Source organism: Ovis canadensis, chromosome 12 (genome assembly GCF_042477335.2).
Source record: "Ovis canadensis isolate MfBH-ARS-UI-01 breed Bighorn chromosome 12, ARS-UI_OviCan_v2, whole genome shotgun sequence".
Classification (NCBI taxonomy): Eukaryota; Metazoa; Chordata; class Mammalia; order Artiodactyla; family Bovidae; genus Ovis; species Ovis canadensis.
Genome location: NC_091256.1, coordinates 86,295,163 through 86,318,180, shown reverse-complemented (window position 1 = coordinate 86,318,180; position 23,018 = coordinate 86,295,163). Strand labels below are relative to the sequence as shown.

Here is a 23,018-nt window from a genome sequence, read left to right as displayed (position 1 = left end):
CTCAAATTCATGTCCATTGAGTTGGTGATGCCATCCAACCATCTTATCCTCTGTCATCCCCTTCTCCTCCCACCTTCAGTCTTTCCCAGCATCAGGGTCTTTTCCAATGAGTTTTGGATCAGGTGGCCAAAGTATTGGAGTTTAAGTTTCAGCATCAGTCCTTCCTTCCAATGAATATTCAGGACTGATTTCCTTTAGGATGGACTGGTTGGATCTCCTTGGGGTCCAGGGGACTCTCAAGAGCCTTTTCCAACACCACAGTTTAAAAGCATCAATTCTTCAGTGCTCAGCTTTCTTTATAGTCCAACTCTCACATCCATACATGACTACTGGAAAAACCATAGCTTTTACTAGACAGACCTTTTTCAATAATGTCTTTGCTTTTTAATATGCTGTCTAGGTTTGTCATAACTTTTCTTCTAAGGAGCAAGCGTCTTTTAATTTCATGGCTGTAGTCACCATCTGCAGTGATTTTGGAGCCCCCCCCAAAATAAAGTCTGACACTCTTTCCATTGTTTCCCCATCTATTTGCCATGAAGTGATGGGACTGGATGCCACGGTCTTCATTTTCTGAATGTTGAGTTTTAAGCCAACTTTTTCACTTTCCTCTTTCGCTTTTATCAAGAGGCTCTTTAGTTTTTCTTTGCTTTCTGTCATATGGGTGGTGTCATCTGCGTATCTGAGGTTATTGGAATTTCTCCTGGCATTCTTGATTCCAGCTTGTGCTTCATACAGCCTGGTATTTCACATGATATACTTTACATGTAAGTTAAATAGGCAGGGTGACAATATACAGACCTGACATACTCCTTTCCTGATTTGGAACCAGCCTGTTGTTTCATATCCAGTTCTAACTGTTGCTCCTTGACCTTTTGCTTTAAAGTTTGTTAAAAATATATAGTAAGTTGGTGACTATTGTTGTCCCTTTATTATGGGGAAGTGTTTGTATAAAATCAGAATTACTTGCTTTTTGACTGTTTTATAGAACTCACTTCTGGAATATCTGAGTGAGACTGAGTATGTGTGAGAGTGTGGGTGTCAAGTTTTAATGATTCATTCAATTTACTTAACAGTTATAGTAATATGCATTTTTTCTGTTTTTTTTTTTTGAGTCAGTTTTAGTATATAATATTTTCCTTTTCATCTGTTTTTTAACTTAAAGGATATAATTGTTCATACTATTCTCTTAATTATCTCTTACATCTATAGTTATGAATTATTTTAAAATTCTAATATTATTTTCCTTCTTTCTTTTTTAAAACCCAATCTAGTGAAAGGATATCAATTTTAAGGTTTTTAAAGATATCAACTTTTGGCTTTGTGTGCATTTTGCTGTTTTTTTTGTAATTTTTTAAGACTCATCTCATTCCACTCTAATTTCCATTCTTTCTTATTTTCTAAACAAACATGAAAATTTGTAAAATTCCCACTAATAACAACTTTTCTCCTTACATATATCTTGATGTGTGCTATTTTATTATCCTTTGAATTTATGCATTTTCCTATTTATACCTTGGTTTGTTCTTTGATCCAAGGAATTTTTAGAAGTTTGTTTTAGAATTTTTCAAACATATTGAGTTTGTTACATTCTTTTTTAAAAAATACACTTAAGTCCATTTTGGTCAGAAAACGTAGTGTCAGTGATATGACAGCTTTCCCACTTACAGAGACTTGCTTACCAGCTTGTTGATAAAGGTTCATTTTCCTAAGTGTCCCACGTGTGCTTGACCACAGTGTGTATTTGCCAGTTGCTGGATTCAGAGGTCTATGTACAATCTTTGGAATAAATGTGTTAATTGTGTCTATGAATTCTTTTACTTCTAGCTAATTCTCTTACTGCTTGATTTGTTATTTTTGGAGGGAATTGTACTAAAATTTCTACTGAGCAGTTGAATTTTGTTCTTTGGGTTGTTTTACCTTTTTTTGCTGTGTATATTTGAAACTATACCATTAGATATAGAAAAGAATAGAATTTTTATATTTTCGTGGTGAACGAAACATTTAATCTATTTAACCTGTAGATTAACATTTAATCTAAAGATTTTTACATTAAAGTGTGTTTTGCCTCATATTGATATAGTTACATAGGCTTTCTTTTTATTAATATTTGCCGGAAAGATTTTTCTTCATCCTTTTATTTCTGACATTTCTGTGTCCTCACTTCAAGGTTGTCTTCTGTAAACAGTATAAAGTTGAATTTTCCCAGGACCATTTTATAATCTCTGCCCTTTAGGTGGTAAGTTTTCAGTCCACTTACACTTAGTATCATTACTTATCCATTTAGATTTATTTCTACCATCTTATTTTATATTTTCTATTTGTCCCACTTTTTATTTTTCCTCTTTATTTTCTCATCTTTTTAAATTGGTCATTTTTTGACTCAATTTTTTAGCATTCTATTTCAGTTATTTTAGAAGTTAAGCTTTTATTAATAACAAACATATTAATTTTAATGAAGTCTACATACGGGGATTTCCCTTTTAGTGTTACATGTTATTGTATTCCAGTAATTGAATTCTGTTTTCATACATTATCAATTCATTCAGCAAATATTTATTGAGTGCTTGCTGTGTGCCAACACTGTGCTAGTAGCATGGGGTACATAAGGAAGCAAAATCTTCCAAAAATAAAAATTCTTACTCCATCATCTGATGAGGGCAGGCCTATAGTTGAGTTCCAAGGACGTATTTTTGGTTCCCCACTCCAACAAGACCCAAAGACCAGATAGAAATTTTAAAATTTCCTTGTATATAAAATTTCCTTTGTGTATAAGCTGGTAGAGGTAGAAGTTGAAATAGATCAATTTAGCTGCACACACATTTATATATGCATATATGACAGATCTTATCAATCTCTGCATATATAGTGTAGAGACTTTTGGTTATTTAATAGGACTTATTGCCAAAAAGAAAAAAAACACACAACCAAAAAAAGATGCTTTTTCTCTTATTTCCCATCTTTAAATCAGTCCACTTTACTCTCTTTTACCTTATTCTACAAGTATTTACCTCCATATCTCTAAATAATGTGTTTACATTGCTACTTCCAAATTTTTCATTTAAGTCATTACTCAAATTCCCTGTGTTGGCAGATGAGGTTTACCTGTCTTTCACTTCACCTCCTCTATTATCCCATTCACGCTTCTTATCCCCACTAAGTTAATTCCAGGAAGGATAATACGTGGCTCATTTTGCAAAGTTATAGTGACCTATATGATCTGCATTCTGTATATTCTATTTTATTATTATACGAACTCTACTTACAAGTAAGCTAAGCAACTACTGATTTTTTTATTTCCTGAATTATTTTTTAATCTTCCCCGGAAATAACTATAGTCTTCAATTTTCCTTTTTATTTCATCAATTAAATCCTAACCCTGCCACTATTTTTGACCCCTCCTCTCGAGACATTCAAATGCACCAGGCATTCTATCAATCTCATCTTCCTAAAGAAATAGTTCTTGGAGCCTTTGAGTGTGCTCCTGTCTGGACTGGCCACCCCTGCTGCCTAAAGCACAGCTCTCATTCCAGGCTGTCCCTTCACTTGCATCCCAAGGATTCCCTGTTCCTCTCTTGTGTTGGATTCCCTGTTTCTTGTTCCCCATTTCCCTCTTCCTTCATTTATTTCCTCTTTATTAACAAGCACATCCTTTACCAGCTTTCTGAAAATCATCGTGCCAGGAGCAAACTTTTTCATATCTTATGTGTTTGAAATTGTCTTTATTCCACTCTCACAGTTAGTCTAGCAACAAATAGAATTATTGATTGTAAATTGGTTTCTTTTATAATTGTGAAGGCCCTGCTCCATCGTTATTTAGGTCCCATGTTGCTGTTAAGAAATTCAAAGCTATTCCTGAAATTCAAAGCCAAGTCCTGATATTTGGATGTGCCATATTCTCTTCCTGGAAATTGTAGGATGTTTTCTTTATTCGTTAGTGTTCTGAGAAACCTTCATGTACCTTTTGTGGACTGTGTTCAGCTATAATGTTGGGTTCTCAATAAGTCCTTTATCTCTGGAAACATGTAACATTCATTTGGGGAAAATATCTTGAAGTACTTTGTTCTTTGGATGTTTCAATTTGAAACAAGCCCTCTCACTTTATTTTTTTAATAATATTTTCCATCTTGTGTTTTTTACTCTGTTCTAGGAGATTCTCACCACTTTTATTACATTTTTAATTTCTTCTAGAATGTTTTTTATTTCTAGAGTACTGTATTTTCTATATGTTGTTTCTTTTCTTTTCTTTTGCATTCTATTTTTGTTTTAAGGACAACTGTGTCTTCTCTTACTTCTCTGAGGATATTAGTGATAGTTCTTTCCCTTTTTTTAAAAAAAAAAATTCTGCTTCCTGCATGGTCTCCATTTCCTCCAGGTTGCTTTTTTTCTACCTGTTTGTTTATTTGCTTTTTTGCTTTGATCTATGCCATTCTTTGATATTTGATGGTGCTTGAAGTTTATGAGTGGGGCACCAGCAAGCCGACTGTGAGCCCTGAGAGAAAGGGTTTGGTCTGTCAAGTGTGGTCTCTTCTGTGGGAGTGTTCTGGCTGGGATGTATCTTTGGGAAAATCCCTGGCATCAGTAACTTCAGATCTTTTCTCTTGTGTTTGCCAGAGGCCCTAGGAGATTTTCAATTCTCGTGCCTAGAGTGTTTATTCCTAGATGCCTGCAACCTGGGAACTAGTGGGAGAAGTGAGCTAGATGGCCAGCATTCAGTTCATGCCCCTATTTTCAGGGTGATGCGCTTGTCCTAAACAAGGGCTATTTTCTGACAGTCCAGAGACTTTCTGTTTTATACTCTTCAGTCACCAAATCTCCCGACACCTTGCTGTAGTTTAGAAGGGGCCGTATCTCATGGTATGATAGGATGGGACAAAGGGAAGCAGAGTGGAAATTTGGGAATCTTCAAATTTGAGTTTCTGCTTCAACCAAATTGATCTTCAACCTATCACTACATTTTTAAAAACTCTATGTTTTGCATGAAAGTGAAAAAATTGTTAGTCGCTCAGTCCTGTCTGACTCTTTGCACCCCTATGGACTGTAGTTCACCAGACCCCTCTATCCGTGGAATTCTCCAGGCAAGAATATTGAAATGGGTAACCATTCCCTTCTCCAGGGTATTTTCCTGACCCAGGGATCAAACCCAGGTCTCCTGCATTGCAGGCAGATTCTTTATCATCTGAGCCACCAGGGAAGCACCTTTTATGTATAGTAGCTTGTATTTGTTAATCCCATACCCCCAATTTGCCCCTCCCCTCTCACTCTCCCTATTGGTAACCGTACGTTTGTCTTCTGTGTCTGTGAGTCTGTTTCTATTTTGTATATACATTCATTTGTATTATTTTTATAGTCCATATATGAGTGATATCATATAAAATTTTTCTTTCTCTGTCTGACTTATTTCACTAAACATGATATTCTTTAAGTCCATCCACATTGCTGCAAATGGAAATAATTCATCATTTTTAATGGCTAAATAATAGTCCATTGTGTATATATACATATAATACATCTTCTCAATCCAGTCATCTGTTGAAAAGCACTTGAGCTGCTTCCATGTCCTGGCTATTGTAAATAGTGTTGCTATGACCGACCTAGATAGTATATTCAAAAGCAGAGACATTACTTTGCTGACTAAGGTCTGGCTAATCAAGGCTATGGTTTTTCCTGTGGTCATGTATGGATGTGAGAGTTGGACTGTGAAGAAGGCTGAGCACCAAAGAATTGATGGTTTTGAACTGTGGTGTTGGAGAAGACTCTTGAGAGTCCCTTGGACTGCAAGGAGATCCAACCCGTCCATTCTGAAGGAGATCAACCCTGGTATTTCTTTGGAAGGAATGATGCTAAAGCTGAAACCCCAGTACTTTGGCCACCTCATGCGAAGAGTTGACTCATTGGAAAAGACTCTGATGCTGGGAGGGATTGGGGGCAGGAGGAGAAGGGGACAACCGAGGATGAGATGGCTGGATGGCATCACCGACTTGATGGACATGAGTCTGAGTGAACTCCGGGAGATGGTGATGGACAGGGAGGCCTGGCGTGCTGCGATTCATGGGGTCGCAAAGAGTCAGACATGACTGAGAGACTGATCTGATCTGATGAACCTTGGGGTGCATGTATCTTTTGAATTAGAGATTTCACTTTTTCTGAAAATATAGACAGGAGTGGAGTTGCTGGATACTATGGTAGTTTTATTTTTAGTTTTTTAGGATAAACCTAAATACTGTTTTCTATAGTAGCTACATCAATTTGAATTCCCACCAGCAGGGTGTAAGAGTTCCTTTTTCCCACATCTTCTCCAACATTTGCTATCTGTAGACTTTTTGAGGACAGTCATTCTGTAAGATGTGAGGTGACGCCTCGCTGTGGTTTTGATTTGTGTTTCTCTAATGATTAACCATGTTGAACATTTTTTCACATGCCCGTAGGTCGTCTATACGTCTTCTTTAGGAAAAGAAGGGAGTGTCTGCCAAGCCCAGAAGGAATGGAAGAACCACAAAATATCATACAAAAGAGGGCAAGCTAATGGAGTGATAGAGACTTGGTAACGTGATGGGAACTTGATCACTGGAAGGAGACATTTCATCTGATAGGAAAAGAAATGGGAAGTTGATGTTTCCTCAACCAGAAGCTATTATGATTAGTGTTTTGCCAGAAAAATCTGAGGGCTTTGTGCTGACTCCTGGGACATAGAGGAATAGAGATAATTAAACATACAGAAGCCAGCTAGGAACAACCACGGTGGTCATAGCCCAGCTATGGCTTCCACAATCAATCTTTTTTTTTTCCTTTTTAAGGAGAGACGAGCTTATAAAGATATCAAAAATTTCAAATGTATTTAAGATTTGGGATTTTAAAATTTTATTTAGGATTCCAACTTTATTTCAACATTACAGGACTGCTTTGAAGTTCTGTTTGGAAATCATCTAAAGTCATCTATTTGCCAAATATCTCTAAGTAACATAAAAGTGTTAAGTTCTTTATACTTTGCGAGACTGTTCTAGGCATGAGAACTATAATACAGATTTGTTTGTGACACCACCTGATTCTGTTTTCACTTTGTGACCTCAGGCATCCTGTTTTGTTTTATTACCCAATTTATTCCTGAAAATATTTTGGATATTAAAATTTCAAATAGCTTGAGCTCATATTTCATGATTTTAAGTGAGAAAAATAAAAAAGCATTTCTTAAAACTCCAGCCAATTCTACCAGCCCCCCATTTATCATTAAAACTCTCTTAGAAATCTCTGTAATAATCCATGGAGGATTTCTGAACTATGAAGATAAAGGATTTTAAATGACAGTTGCATTTAATGAACTCATTAGTGAGTAGAGATAAATGCTCTGCAACCATGTTCTTCAATAGCCAATACACATTATGCTATCATTTCTACCTGTTTATTTTCTATCGGTTGTCTTCTCTCAAAATGCTTTTTCGCTCTCAGCTATCTTTTGAGTGATTTGGGTTTTTCTAGGTCTCTTTGGTTCGTGTACTTGGTTCACGGGCTTTTCCACTTTCTTAGGAGGCATTTTCACTGAACAATGTGGGGAAGATGACAGCAATAACACACAAGTTTAAACAATGCAATCAACGGAGAAAGCAGGAGAAGCCGTCTGGCCGGGGAAATAGCTAGGACAGACTGCAGGGCATCCTGTGTCCTCTTGTCCAGACTTGCATTCAAATGATGAGTTTTTACTGGCCCCAGCATGCAAATACTTTACAGCAGGTCTTCAATTAGGGTAATGTATGTGGGTAAAAATTGTTCCAAGTCATTGCAGGGAATATTTGCAGAGTGAGGATTCAGGTAGTAAAAGCAATATCTGTATTGTATCCTGCGTACCCGTTGTCTTTTCTTAAAAACAAACAAACAAACAATAAAAAGGTTTTATAATTAACGAAACAAATTCAAACACAGTACAAAAATACATGAAAATAAAACCAAATGTATTTGTTTAATTTTTCATGGTTTGCATTCTGTCTTCTGATTAGACAACAAAACTGTTGGTGGAAATGATCTCATTTTTATAATTCAATCCAGCAAATGATGCTGACCGCCTACATGGTGGCAGGCACTGTGCCAGGCAGAAAGCTGGTTATGACACAGACAGAGCACCACGGCTGAGTGTGCAAGCTTGTTCAGCAAGTGTTCATTTCCTCCCAGTTTCCATGTCCGAGTTCTGTGTATCTGCCATCAGGTAAATGGGTTATTTCTCCACTGCACCCTACCTCCCCAAACAAACAAAACCTTTCCCTAACCACGCCAAAGTACCAAACAATCTGATCATTTATACTGATATTCTTCCAAAATATGATTGTTAAAACAAGGGTATGAATTATTAGGTCATAACAAATCATTGTGTATGATTCTTGTATAGTTTAGGGAAATACAGAAAGAAAGAAAAAATACACAAGGGCAAATAAAACATTCTTCTCCCACTGAACTTCAATTTTAGCCCTAATCACTTCTTCACCTAACCCGACTTTTCTTACTTTGCAAAAACAACCTTTTAACTTCTTAGATGAAATTTCCAGTGTTAAAGAGTCTTAGCTCTTCCAGTGTTCTGAGAAGCTCAGAGTCTCCGTTTCTCTGCTTTTGGGTTTCTGATACATCTGGGCTCAAAAAGCCTGTAGTTATTTTCTTAGACTTACTAGAGAAAGGGCATTCTCTTTCACTCCTTGGTTCTCTGAATAGACTCTGACGTATTTTAACTGGCCAGCTAGATTTCCAGAGGAAATCTGGCTCTAAGCGTCCAGAAGGGACCTTCCTCTTTCTTTTCTTTCTGTGGTTAGAAGAGGAAAGCGCAGAAAGACAATGGCAAGCACTGACAAACAGTATATACCCAACAGGGCAAAAAATTCTCCCAGTTGTCGAGGCTGCTTCCTCCTCTCCTTGTTCTTTGAGGCAACTCAGTACCGTCTTTACTGAGGAAACAGTTTGCAGACTCCCCCAGACCAGCGCTATCTGATAGAAACATAAGCCACATATGCAATTTAAAACTTTCTTATAGCCATATTAAAAAGGTAAAAATAAATAAGCAAATTAATTTTCATAATATACTTTACATAACATGATATATTCAATCATATAATCAATATAAAACATATTGAGATGTTTTAGGCTGTTTTACTAAGTGTACTTTAGACTTACAGCACACCTTATTTGGATGCTCAGTTTTTATGAGGAATAGGCGAAGTATTTGTAATTTTAGGTAATTCATAGTTGGATAAGTATATTCACATACTTAAGGTGTTCTAAACATATTTACATTTTCCCCATAACTGAAAAATCATTCTCCTTTAATACTGCATCCACATGGCCAAGACTGGTTTATCTTTTTAAAAATAATCGCTTTGACTTCAAAGCCAAAGATACCAATTTCAGATTCATGTCAAAGCTAAGTAAATTCATTAACTCTTGTGTTAGCTCAGTAATATAAACAGTGAACTCAAAATGGTATTGACAGATTGAAAAACAGTTCTTTATTAGTGTTGAGTTCTTCACATATTTCTTGTAGCTTATACAGTTTACCTAAATCCATCACAATGAAAATTGTTTTCATATTTGCTCATATAAGAAAACTGTAAAATCATTATTAATTGATCACATAATGAAAAGTTTCGACTTCAACTTAAAATCTTGTGTCTCTCTAGCTAGGTCACAGATAAGCTTTTCCTTTTCTTATGCCTTCAAATTTAGCTCATTCATATGCAGCCTGAAAATGTAAATCACATTGCCATATTTTGTTTTTGAATTTCGGTCATTTGGCAAATATTCCTTTATTTTCAAGAAAATCTTAAGTTAGAGTTAAGGGTACAGCAAATCATTGCAAAACTCTCACAACTCAACCAGAAGAGCATTGAAGTCATGAGGCTGTTAAACTCACCATCTTTTATTTCTTTCAACAGTTCTGTTCACTTGCAATGGTTCATTAGATTAGCATACAAACACTGAATGATTTTAACAACTATATCCATGACAAATTTCATGGTGTCTGCTTCAACTAAGCATAAATATTTGTAAGATGTATCATACAGTGAAACAAAGACTTAAAGGAAACATCAGTTCCTTTTAAAAAATTCCAATAAACTGGGTTTTTCTTTTTTTTGGCCTAATAAGGCTGAAAATTGTTTGTTGTGTTAGAAACTAATTTTTTAATATCTAGCCAATATTCTTTTTTGACAGATGTGAAATATTTTAAAAATATCTATATCCTCAGTTTGCTATTTTAGGACCACGAATGGAAAATATTTCTTTGTAAACCAAGAAATCTTTGGAGACAAAACATACCCAAAGTACTAATTGTACAGCGTCTTTTATATCTTGTGACTCATTTAAAGGCAACCCAAGCAAAGGAAAAGCTTATCTGTGACCTAGATAGACAGGTGAAATGTTTTTACAGTTTTTCAGATTTTGAATCAGTTGACCTTTGGTATTGTTAAGAAGATCTTGTATTTTATAAACAATAGTTGTGGTGGCTTAATTGAAGTTCTTATTTTTGTGAAATATCTTCTTTAGTGTTTTTCTCAATTTTCTAACAAAAATTTCTGTAACTGAGATAATAGTGTCTTTTACCATCTCTCCATCTAAAAATGTGAAAATGAAAGCAATTTTGTATCTGGTCCAAATGACAAGCTCAAATCTTATTACAAGCCTTAAGAATCTGGGATGACGTGGATAGGTCTGGAAGACACCATGCTAAGTGAGTGAGTTATAGAAGGGCAAATGCTGCATGACCCTACTTATATGAGCTATCCAAACTAATCAAACCGACAGAAGTAGAAAATAGAATGCTGGTTGCCAGCGGGTGGAGGGAGAGGAAAACGGGCAGTTGCTATTCAACCTGCATAAATTTACAGTCACAGAAGACAAACAAGTTGTAGAAATACGCTATGCAACACACCTGTAGTTAACAATATGGTCTTGTGTACTTAAAATTTTGTTAAAAAGGTAGATCTCATGTTAAGTGTTCACACACACACACACACACACAAAGGGACACAAAGAAACTTTTGGAGGCGATAGACATGTTTATTACCTTTAATGTGGTGATGGTATCACAGGTATATATAACGTATGTAAAAACTGAACAAATTGAATACGTTAAATATGTGCAGGTTTTTGTATTTCAATTATATCTCAATAAAGCTGTAAAAGAGAAAGTGAAGATAAACTGTCTACAAAACACAAAAAGCTTGGATGTTTAATCCTGATTTCAGGTAACTAATTTCAACAATTCTTTTGCAAACACTGGAGGAAATACACCAAATTCAGTATGTGTTTTCTGAAAAGTCTCTTAATATTGTGTACTTTATTATCTCTAAAGATTTTTATACGACAATCTTTCTCATTTTGCTCCATGTCAGCAAATTGCAGTTGTCATTCATTGTGAAATTTACAACATACATTTACCAGTCATTTTTTTTAGCGTTCTCACCAGCTTTTGCACCTGTATGCAATTCTGCATCAGTACAATGCCTTCACTTTGAATTAAAAAACTTGTCCATTCTTAATTTTTAAATAGAAAAATAATTTAATTGTATTACAATTAAAATCATACTTTATATAATTTATTATTTATAAATTGGTATAAATTATACCAATTATAATTTATAGAGGTATCACTGGAACTTGTGCTGTCTATATAAAACATTCAAATAAGCACATTATAATGTTACACTGGTGTATAGGAAAAAAACACTGAAAAAACACTGAAATCAGTGTATAGACATCAACTTGGTCAGTACAGTGTTTACACGTAATTTTAGAAATAGCGTATATAATACAGTAACGTGAGAGTAAAATTTCACAGTAAAGGTTAAATGCTGTCCATCCAAAATAATCAAGTCATATTGTTAGAAAAATATTTTACACTCTTTCAATTTTTTAATGTAAAGTATCAGTTCAGTTCAGTCGCTCAGTTGTGTTCGACTCTTTGAGACCCCATGGACCACAGCACACCAGGCTTCCCTGTCCATCACCAACTCCTAGAGCTTGTTCAAACTCACGTCCATTGAGTCGGTGATGCCATCCAACCATCTCACCCTCTGTCGTCCCCTTCTCCTCCTGACTTCAATCTTTCCCATCATCAGGGTCTTTCCCAGTGAGTCAGTGCTTCGCATCAGGTGGCCAGAGTATTGGAGTTTCAGCTTCAGTATCAGGCCTTCCAATGAATATTCAGGACTGATTTCTTTTAGGACGGACTGGTTGGACCTCCTGGCAGTCCAAGGGACTCTCAAGAATCTTCTCCAAAACTTATTCTAAAGCATCTATTCTTTGGTGCTCAGCTTTCTTTATGACTCATGGGAAAAGACCCTGATGCTGGGAGGGATTGGGGGCAGGAGGAGAAGGGGACGACAGAGGATGAGATGGCTGGATGGCATCATTGACTCAATGGACGTGAGTTTGAGTGAACTCCGGGAGTTGGTGATGGACAGGGAGGCCTGGCGTGCTTCGACTCATGGGGTCTCAAAGAGTCGGATAGGACTGAGCAACTGAACTTTGAACTGTCTTTATGGTCCAACTGTCACATCCATACATGACCACTGGAAAATGTAAAGTATCTCAATTAAGTAAAATGAAACAGTGACATATTTCAAGGGCTCAGTGGCCACATGCGGCTGGTGATTATGGTACTCACTAACACAATCTCAGATTATCACTAATGAGAACTGGTAGATACCTAACTGAATCTAAAAATCCCCAATAAAGGGATTTTTTATTCCATTTCAATAGATGAATATTTAAAAACACACATGAATAGAATCGTAGAGTGGGTAGCCATTCCCTTCTCCAAAGGATCTTCCTGATGCAGGGATTGAACTTGGGTCTCTGCATTGCAGGCAGATTCTTCACCATCTGCCACACAGGAAAACCACGAATAGGTGCTGTAAAAAGTGTGCTTATGCTGTAATTCATTGTGACTCCTCTAAATAAAGATGTAATGAAATAATAGTATACATAGGAATAAAAAAAATACCAATTTTCAGAAATCTAGCTTTCATGCATTTCACATTTTTGCCTTACATACTCTATTAGATATTCCATGTAAACCATTTAACACACGTCTGGAGCCTAATAAAGTGACTCATGTGTTTGCTTTCTCTCCTTGGTCATCTGATTGCTGATGCTTTTGAGCCCAAAGAGTTTGGTGCTCTATCGTCCATCTGCTGCTGCTGCTGGGAGCAGGGAGGAGCCCAAGGATGATGGCTGAGAGCTGAAGCTGGGCTTCTGAGATAGCAGTTGTCCTTGTCACCGTCTTTCTCCCCAACCCATGACCCAATCCCTTGACTACCAGGGTCTGGAGCTTGCTCACAATATGCAGTCATCATCTCAAGCAGGTATCTTGCTAGACCCCGTCCTCTCTGACCACAGGGAAGGCTGGCCCCTGAGTGAAGACTTTACCCATGAGTGAGCTTGGAAGAAACAGATCAAGACTTCATTCAGCTCTTGTTTGGGAAACAAGGAAAGAGATCTTGTTTCTGCCACCTTTTCCTTTGTATCCCTAATATCCTGTGGCGGGGAGGTGGGGACCAAGGAAGGGGGCTGCATGACTCTCTGACCCTGTAAGTTACTAAGTCTTGATCCCTCCCCTCCATGTTCATAGCTTCTCCTGCCTGCCCCAATGGGCATGTTAAAGATTTTCATATGTTCTGAATCACTGAGCTTAAGTGAGGCAACATCTATAGGAAGCAAAACAAAGGACTTTCTAATCTTTAGCATTTGGGGAAGATATGTCATCCTGCCTAAAAAGATGTACGCCTAGTGTTCAACTTCTGAATACAGCGCTTTTAAACACTGTCAGGATATGTTGCTAGAAGCATTGCTATAAATTAGAAAAAGAGAGTTGTGAGTAAAAGCTAAAAGTTTTCATTGAGAGCTCTCTGTATCCCAAGTATCTTGTTAATCCTCAAAGCAGCATTAGTTCTGTTTTTATCTACAGTTTTGAGATGATGAATCTGAAGAAATGAGATGATACATGACCTGTCCAAGAACATAAAGCTGGGAAAATTCGAACATGTCTAAAGTGACTTAGCGTGTGTGCGTGCACACACACACACACACACACATATACAAGTGTATGTGTGCATGCTAAATGATGTATGCATGCTAAGTCGCTTCAGTTGTGTCTAACTCTTTGTAACCCCAAGGATTGTAGCCTGCCAGACTCCTCTATCCATGGGATTCTCTAGGCAAGAATACTGGAGTGGGTTGCCATTTCCTCCTCCAGGGGATCTTCCCGACACAGGGATAGAACCCATGTCTCTTATGTCTATTGCTTTGGCAGGCAGGTTCTTTACAACTGGCGCCACCTGGGAAGCTATATATATATATGCACACACACATATATATATATATGGTTGTTGTTCAGTCATTAAGTCGTGTCCGCTTCTTTGCAACCCCATGGACTGCAGCATGCCAGGCCTCCCTGTCCATTACCACCTCCCGGAGTTTACTCAAACTCATGTCCATTGAGTTGGTGATGCCATCCAACCATCTTATTCTCTGTTGCCCCTTTCTCCTCCTGGCTTCAATTTTTCCCAGCATCAGGGTCTTTTCCAACGTGTCAGCTCTTTGCATACTTCTATTTGATCCTTCCTGAACAGATATCTCAAATATCTATACAGTGATTTACTCACATTTGCTTATAGTACTCACTTGCCGGGAGCCGCCACGGGAGATCCCACCCATGACAAGTTCATGTGGAAGAGAACTGTTAAGCAAGGCTTCAGAACTCAAGGGGCTCCCTAGGCTTTCTCGAGCAACTACCCCAAACCAGAATCTGTCTGTTTTACTGTTTTATGACTTTCACCAACTCTTCTGACATTAACAGGGGGCTAACCCTGACCACGTTTTTCTGGAGAAAATCAACTTAGGGCTATAGCTAATAAGTCTCCTGGACATGAGAGGAATATTTCAAATCAAACTCCCTCTGTTAGCATTTTAGCTTGCTCAGCAGGTATATCCAGACTCTTACAGCTATGCATGTGATTATTTACAGCCTTCCAACTGTGAGAGGCATGGAAAGCCTAAAACATAGAGCCTTTGAAAGAGTTAAAAGTTATTAGAATAATGCTAGTGCTGATGTAGGATTTCATTATTGGGCCAATGCTTGTTGCTAAGTTCCCATATCTCTTATCCACTGTGCACCTGGGAATGCATTAGTTAACATAGTGAGAATGCTAGAAAAACAAGTGTAGCCTTGAATTTAACCATATCAGACTTTTGAGCTAATTGGTTCTTTCTTGTAACTCACTGCACCTTTGCTCTGTGAAAAACGTAACTCTGTTTGGCATTTTCTGAGGCTGACATAGATTAAAAATATAAAGAAAAAACACTTTGAAGGAAAATAAGTTTTCTGGTTGAGCAGCCTTTATCAAAAGAGGGTCATGGAATGTTCACAGGCCTCCAAGGCCAGAAGATACTGTACACAACATCATTTGTGGGAAAGGTATGCAGAAAAATCCTGGTTTCGATAAGGGCAAAACTGCTGGAATGTTTGGGCTGACTCTGTATGACCTTGCATCTTTCATTTCCCTCTGTGTATAAGGCAAGGTATAAAAGTACCTTTTGAAAAATAAAGCTTTTGGGCCTCGCTTCCAGAAGAAGCTTGGTCACCCCGTGTTTTTTCTTCTCTTTATCTTTCTTTCTCTCTCTCTCTCCCTCTCCCTCTTTTTTTCAGGCTGACCCCTTGGAGCATAGAGGCTCCCTTCGTTCACTTATCTGCCCGGGTTTCTAAGACCTGAACAGGAAGACGTTCTGCGTCTTCACTCCCTCGGGAGACCGGGAGGGCACCTGTAGCCTCTGTGAACAGGGCAAACTTCTTGTCTTGAAGTTTTATTGGTTCTCTGTAAACCAAGGAATATCAGCCTCTTTCTCTCCTCTATTGTCTTATCTACAACATTCTTATCTGTCTCTCTCTCTCAATCAATCGCAATCGCCGACGCCATTCCTCCTTCGGGTTTCCCTGGATCCTGCGGGGGCTGGACCCCAGCGCTCACCCGGTATTTTTGCTGTTATTCCTACTGTTGAATTGAATGAACTATCAATTTTTTAAAATTTAGGGTTGCATATTTTACTGCCTCTTATTTTAGAAAGGACTCGATTAAAATTTGGTTCAAACAGTAATTTTTTTTTTTTAGCATTGAAGTTTATTAAATGTTGCTCTTCATTTGAACACATGAAGAAAGGGTGGATAGAAAGGATTCAGCAGAAGGGGAATTTGGATGACCCATGGTTTTATAGGAGAAGGCAATGGCACCCCACTCCAGTACTCTTGCCTGGAAAATCCCATGGACGGAGGAGCCTGGTAGGCTGCAGTCCATGGGGGTCACGAAGAGTCGGACATGACTGGGTGAGTTTACTTTCACTTTTCACTTTCATGCATTGGAGAAGGAAATGGCGACCCACTCCAGTGTTCTTGCCTGGAGAATCCCAGGCACGGGGGAGCCTGGTGGGCTGCCGTCTATGGGGTCGCACAGAGTTGGACACCACTGAAGTGACTTAGCAGCAGCAGCAGCAGCAGCAGCAGCATGGTTTTACAAAGACCTCACCAGACTCACAGGAATCTCTGAAGCTGAGATGATCCCTTACAATAGTTTTGAGTTGTATCAAGAGGGCAGAGGCATTCCTGAGTAGGATGCCAGTCGTTGAATGCAGACTGTTCTAGGGAGGGACTGTGCCCTCACGCAAAGTGCTTCTCTTTAGGCAAGACTATGTCTGCAGTAGTGGGTGAAAAGTACTTCACCCCTGAAGAGGCGTCTGGGGGACACAGGACTCTGTCCACTACACGCAAGGTGGAAGCTCCTTCACCTGAAACCTGGGAGGGCGGAGACTTAACACTGCTGATGGAGGAGCTTAGGGGAGGGATATGGGAGATGCCTCTCTCTCTCTGCTCTGCCGGTCTCCCGCCTGCAATGCAGCAGACCAGGCTTCGATCCCTAGGTCGAGAAGATCCCCTGGAGGAGGGCATGGCAACTCCAGTCCTCTTGCCTGGGGAATCCCATGGACGGAGGAGCCTGGCGGGCTGCAGTCATGGGGCCACAAGAGTCAAACATGACTGAGTGACTAATGCTTTCAAGACTGAAACACAGTCCAAAATAAGGTAGTTCATAGCAAAGCCCTGCGGAGCACAGCTGAAGGTGCAAGAAGAGTGGACAATTAGGCGCAGGGGCCAGAAGCTGGCTCTCAGACTCCTGGCAGCGAGGGCAAGAGCTACATACATTAGATTGAATCATTTTCAATTCCTGACATGAGAAGAATACAATTCAGCTGCACACAACTCAAGTAGGAATTAACATATGAGCCTTCAAATAAATGGGATTAAACAACATGGCAAATATCTAACCCTGGTTTTATGAGACACAGAAGAAGCATTCAGATAGCTGGTTGTCGTGTTGTTCTTAAGTAAGAGCGATACTAACCTGCTACTTGTGGAAGCATCTGCAAATGCTGACAAAAAGGTGATGCTGCGCTTCCTTCAGGGCTAGAGTTCCATGATTAGACCTTGGAGACTCCCTGATGGGTGACTTAGATGCTTTCACCCTCTCCAGTACCAGACGCCTAAACCATTTCTGGGCACAGGCCAAATAGTTATAAATAATGACCAAATCCTCTAAACGATATAGATTTTTCCGAATTGTTCATTAAAATGAGAACTAGATGCGAGATGGGAAAAGACAGAAATGAGTCACGCTCTGTTAGAACGTTAAAAGCTAGACGGGCTTCTCAGACAGGCTGCTCACTTCAGGGGAGGCGCGAGACATCCAGGCTCAGGCAGGGGACAACTCGGGCTAGTAGGCAGCTGATTGAGGTGCTGGGTCCTGTTCCAGAAAAGTTTGTAGGGAAATGTTACTATTCTCTACATCCTTCGGATGAGGAAATGGAAGCTCAGAGAAATCTGAGGCCGTACATAAGCCTCCCTGCCTGCAGAGCGCAATACTGAGCCAAGAGATATGAGTCTCGTCCAAACTACTTGGGAAAACAAGACTTCAGCTTGACAAGCGATTGGGCTGGATGTTACCACCCGTCTCCACCTCTCAAAGCAAACGTCTCTATTATCCTGTACTTTTTTCCAAAGAAGTTGTCTGTTGGGTTCCACTGATAAGTGATAGTGTGAAAAAGTCACTTAAATAGCAGGATGATTCAATTTAAGCAGCAAGAGAAGACTGTATAAATTTGCTCTTTGAAATTTTAATAAAAGCTTAATTATTTCTATGATTTAACAGTGGTATAATCAATATTAATTAGCAGTCCTTTTGGCAGTGGCTAAAGTACAAATTCAACCACTGTTTAAAACCTATTTATTTATTTATTACCAATTTTCAAAAAACTGAAGTCTAGTTTTTTAAACTAGGCATTTATTATAATTACCGAATTCTCCATTCTAATGATTATATATTGCCTAAAATTTGTAAAACTGGAGTGTAATTAATTTACAATATTGTGTTAGTTCCAGGTGAACAGCAAAGTGATTCAGTTGTACATACACACACACACACACACACATATATACTCTTTTTCAAAGACCTCTTTATTGTCAAAGACAATAAAACAAGGCCACTGTTTCAAAGGAGAAAGGCCGGCCTTCCTGTTTCCTATTACAGAGGGACATGTCCCTAATTTTCCTAGTTTTATAAAGATTAAAAAATGAGCAGTGCTAAGTTCACTGTCCCATTTGATATCATTTAAAACTGGTTGTGTATGTGCCATGATAATCTAACTATTTCCAACGCGCTGCTTTTCCGAGGCACTAGAGAAGCAGAGGCGAGCTTGAAGTCTGTGATACAAAGTGAATGATGTTACGTTACCTGAGGGTCCTTGATGCGTTCACAAAGTGGAGGAAAACTTACTCTTTAATTGAGCTTTGTTCTTATACAAAGCCATTTTTAGTACTAATGAAGAGGAAAAGTTAAAACTTTACATCACCTCCTGCTCATCCTGCCTCTGTAACTCAGCTTGCCTCTCGCAAAGTCTCAATCACGTAGGTCACGTAGTCTCAGAAAGTGGGGACTTGCAATACTAGGAACTGGAGTTTATCTCACTCACCCGTGTCCTGCTCTTTGCGATCACCGGGCCCCTGCAAACCTGCTTAATCACGCCTGTCCAGGCCAGGCATCCCCCTCCCCATCTTGACTGCTGTTCCCACGCACGCGAAACCCCTTAGTTTAAACCAGCCTATTAACAGCTAGTGTTGCCCACTACAGTCTGTCTATAAAAACTCTGTAATCCCTTTGTTCAGGGCTCAGAGCTTGGAGTGTTAACTCCTCTGGGCCTGACGGCATAATAAACCTGAGTTCTCCAACTCTCCGAGGCTTGGCTCCTCAAGTACTGGTTTCTGCAACAGTAATAGCAGGAATAGGCAAGTGGGTGTAGTTGGGAGGTCAAATTAGTGGGCTGAGGGAATGCAAAGATCTGAAGTGATACGAGAGTCAAAGACAACACCGATGTGAAGTTTTAGTGGCTCAGATGCTGGTGCCACCATCAGCAGAAGTGGGAGAATCAAGAACCAGGTAGGTTTGGGTGGTAGAGGGACAGGGATCATGTGCAGGAACCTATCTGAAGGTAGACAGTTGGAGCCAGTGAAGATTCTAAAAAACTGTCATTCTACTGCCCTTATTTGAGACCCGTGCTGTCACTATTCCCCATCAATACTGATACAATGTCCAGGGCCCATACCCATCTGGTTCAGCTCAGTTCAGTCACTCAGTCGTGTCCACCTCTTTGCGATCTCATGGACTACAGCACGCCAGGCTTCCCTGTCCATCACTAACTCCTGGAGTTTGCTCAAACCCATGTCCATCGAGTTGGTGATGCCATCCAACCATCTCACCCTCTGTCATCCCCTTCTCCTCCTGACTTCAATGTTTCCCAGCATCAGGGTCTTTTCTAGTGAGTCAGTTCTTTGCATCATGTGGTCAAAGGACTAGAGTTTCAGCTTCAGCCTCAGTCCTTCCAGTGAACGCCCAGGACTGATCTCCTTTAGGATGGACTGGTTGGATCTCCTTGCAGTCCAAGAGACTCTCAAGAGTCTTCTCCAACACAACAGTTCAAAAGCATTGATTCTTCAGCGCTCAGCTTTCTTTACAGTCCAACTCTCACATCCATACATGACCACTGGAAAAACCATCTGGTAAAGGTCTGAAAAAACTGATGACACCATCTCACCACCTGATGCGGCTTATAGAACCAATGCCTGATCATCCATCCATCTAGTCTTTCGACTTGAGTGAACCCAAGTTCACTCATCTATTTATCTAGGATGTGTTTCTACGAGTCAGGTACTGGGGATGAAATGGTTACTAGCACAAGGCGCTTATGATATCACTGGAAAGATGATAAGAAAACAGGCAATAACAACAGAGCGAGTACGCAGTGGTAGCAATCGGAGAAAGAACATTAAGTCAGCTCATGGCAGAAGCATGTGACTCGGCCTCAGTGAGTCAGAGAAACCCTCCTGGGAGGTACCAAGTCCAAGCACAGGGAGGAGAGAGCCAAGTGAAGTGGTGAGGTAGGGAGCCTTCCAGATGGCCCTGTGAGCATCAACACAGTTGAAGCACAAAGGATGAGGCGAGGTGTGGTGAGAGCTGAGAAGGGAGAAGTAAACGGACTCGATCAGGAGGAGCCTTGTGAGTCTTGATCAAGGCTTTGGACTGCATTCTGAGAGCAGTGAGGTGCTGTTACTGAAGGCTTTAGGATGCTCTCTCCGCCTATAGTGGAAAGGATGAAGTGGGCTTGAAGCAGAGCTTCAAGGAGTAACTTTGTTCTCTCTGGTCACCCGAGGGTGAGAGCCCAGGGCAGAGAGCCCTTCAGTTCCCGTCTCATTGGAAGCATCTTGGAAAATCAGAATCAAGGGTGGCAAGAGCTTTCACCCCAGCATCCTACACCCCACACTCTGATGCTCTGCCTTCTGCCACCACTTTAGTGAAGCTTACCAAAGAATGATAAGCACCTATACTCTGCAAGTATTTTCTCTGTACCAGTCATAATGGAAGAGCTTCATAGCTTCCGCATAACAGCCTTATAAGGTAGGGATGATGTTGTCTCCATTTCACTGAAGAGGAAACTGAAGTTTCCAAATCTGAGTACCTTGCCCCCAGGGGCACAGGCAGTAACAGAGGGAGGATCTGAATCCAAACAAACTGACTGAAGAGGCTGCACTTACAACCACGAGGAGTATGAAAGCTGCTGGTAGCAATCATTCTCTACTTTGGAGAGTTTGGAAGAGTGAATCACACTTTTTGGTGCGAAAATTATTAATAAAATATAAAATATGCCATTACCCATGTTTAAGTGTACAATTAAGGGACATTAGTTACATTTCTCGGAGAAGGCAACAGCACCCCACTCCAGTACTCTTGCCTGGAAGATCCCAGGGATGGAGGAGCCTGGTGGGCTGCAGTCCATGGGGTCGCAAAGAGTCGGACACGACTGAGCGACTTCCCTTTCACTTTTCACTTTCATGCACTGGAGAAGGTAAGGGCACCCCACTCCAGGGTTCTTGCCTGGAGAATCCCAGGGACAGAGGAGCCTGGTGGGCTGCCGTCTATGGGGTCGCACAGAGTTGGACACGACTGGAGCGACTTAGCAGCAGCAGTTACATTTGTGCCGTGGAGCAGCCACTACCACAGTGTCTGCCAAACCATTTCTCTCATCGCAAATAGAAACTCGATACCTGTTAAGCAATAACCTCCCCTTCTCCTTTCCACAGTCCACAGTAATCTTTACTTTCTGTCTCTACGAAAAGTCCTATTCTATGTATCTCATATAAATGGAATCATGTAATATTTGTCCTCTGTCCCTGGCCTATTTCACCTAGCAGAAAGGCATCAAGGTCTACCCACGTTGTAGCATGTAACAGAGCTTCATTCTTTTTTATGGCTGAATAAAATTGAATAATATTCCACTGTATACGGGTTCCACATTTTGTTGAGCTGCTCATCTGTTGATGGACGCTAGGCTCTTCCCATCTTTTAGCTACTGTAAATCATGCGTAATGAACATTGGTGGCCTAGCATTTGTTTAAGTCCCTGCTCTCAATTCTTTTGAGTCTTATGTAACTAGGAGTAGAATTACTGGGTGGTATGATGATTCTATGTTTAGCTTTCTGAGGAACTGCCAAACTACTTTCCACAGCCAGTGTACCATTTTACTTCCCCACCAACAATATACAAGGGTAGAACCATAAGACTTGAAAGGCAGGAAAGACCCTGCAGTGTATTTAGTTAGCTCCCTTACGTTACCGCTGGGGAGACAAGAGTAGTTTAAAGATTAGTTACCATTTTTGGTCACTGACTATAAGCCAGCCATTTTATATACGTTATTCCAACTTGTCTTCTCCAAACCCCTGTAAAGTGTTTATTATCTCAGTTTTACAGAGGCTAATTAACATGCTCTGCATCTCATGAATAACAATTGGTAAAACTGAGCTCCGAACTCATTTTAGTCTTAAATTAACTCAGGACCTGCAAATGGATCGTCTCTGCGGCACGGAATTACCTGCTCTTCCTTCCTGGAACTGGTTCTCAGTTGATTCCATCTCTAAAATGAGTTTAAGATTTCGTGTGCTTTTCGATTACTTCTGTCAGTTGATCTGGAATTTACGTTCTTCATATCACCCCGGGGTCACATCTTAAAACTGCAGGTTCATTGTCCATGAACAATGGAACAGGCAGGAAACAAAACGCTTTGTTGTTATTGTTGGGTAAATATAGCCTCCGAGCTGGTTTTCCTTTTCTGAATTTTCTCCAAAGCATTTCTCCTGCGTAAAGCTACCTGTAATCTGATCCTTGAAAAGCACTCTGCTAATTCGGATGCTGCTAGTAGTTGTCGGATGCCTCCGTCGTCTTTCTGTTCTTGGGTGTGCTTATCGCCCATCTCTTGTCTGGTTTTCTTCGTTGTGGATTGAATTTCCATATGCTGCTACACAATCCTGCAGCCTTTCTCGCCAACGATCTCTTTCCTGTGTAAGACGTTCTGTTCGCCATTGTTAAGCGCAGGCGTATGACCACATTTCCTCCAAG

The 23,018-nt window shown here is 39.8% G+C and overlaps 2 long non-coding RNA genes across 2 annotated transcripts in view; one reads left to right on the top strand and one right to left on the bottom strand.

Moving 5' to 3' along the window:
* LOC138416180 (uncharacterized) overlaps nucleotides 1–8,403 on the top strand; it is a 25,920-nt gene extending 17,517 nt beyond the window's left edge. The window contains exon 3 of the long non-coding RNA XR_011247568.1: nucleotides 6,426–8,403. This is a non-coding gene — a long non-coding RNA (uncharacterized lncRNA). The remainder of the gene's footprint in view (nucleotides 1–6,425) is intronic.
* Nucleotides 6,835–23,018, bottom strand: LOC138416181 (uncharacterized). Its single transcript, XR_011247569.1, has 2 exons — nucleotides 22,495–23,018; nucleotides 6,835–7,851 (listed from the first exon to the last, which is right to left on the bottom strand). It is a non-coding gene; the product is annotated as an uncharacterized lncRNA (long non-coding RNA).